The sequence below is a fragment of the Sinocyclocheilus grahami genome, unplaced genomic scaffold, assembly GCF_001515645.1.
Source record: "Sinocyclocheilus grahami isolate Dianchi unplaced genomic scaffold, SAMN03320097.WGS_v1.1 scaffold707.1, whole genome shotgun sequence".
Taxonomy (NCBI): domain Eukaryota; kingdom Metazoa; phylum Chordata; class Actinopteri; order Cypriniformes; family Cyprinidae; genus Sinocyclocheilus; species Sinocyclocheilus grahami.
The window spans coordinates 1,445,015-1,445,361 of record NW_015505886.1 but is presented as its reverse complement, the minus strand read 5'-3'; the positions used below and the strand labels follow the sequence as shown (position 1 = coordinate 1,445,361).

The window sequence follows — 347 nt, the reverse complement described above, 5'->3', positions numbered from 1 at the left end:
ACATAATATATGCTGTGTATATTTATTATGTATATATATAAATACACACACATACATGTATATATTTAAGAAAAATATGTTATGTTTATCTGTAATATAAATATATACATGTAAATATTTTCTAAATATATACTCTATGTGTGTGTATTTATATATACATAAATATACACAGCATATATTCATATATTATGTAAACTTTTATGACTTTTATTTTGGATGCGATTAATCACGATTAATCGTTTGACAGCACAAAAATATATATCTATATATATATACACACACTCATATATATATATATATATATATATATATATTTTTTTTTTTTTTTTTTTTTTTTTTTTTTTTTT

At 16.4% G+C, this 347-nt stretch overlaps 1 protein-coding gene across 3 annotated transcripts in view; it reads right to left on the bottom strand.

Annotated features, from left to right (window-relative positions):
- The window catches only part of LOC107560019 (cytoplasmic polyadenylation element-binding protein 1-like), a 20,916-nt gene that overhangs the window by 9,933 nt on the left and 10,636 nt on the right, over positions 1 to 347 (bottom strand). The gene's annotated exons all lie outside the window — the stretch shown is intronic.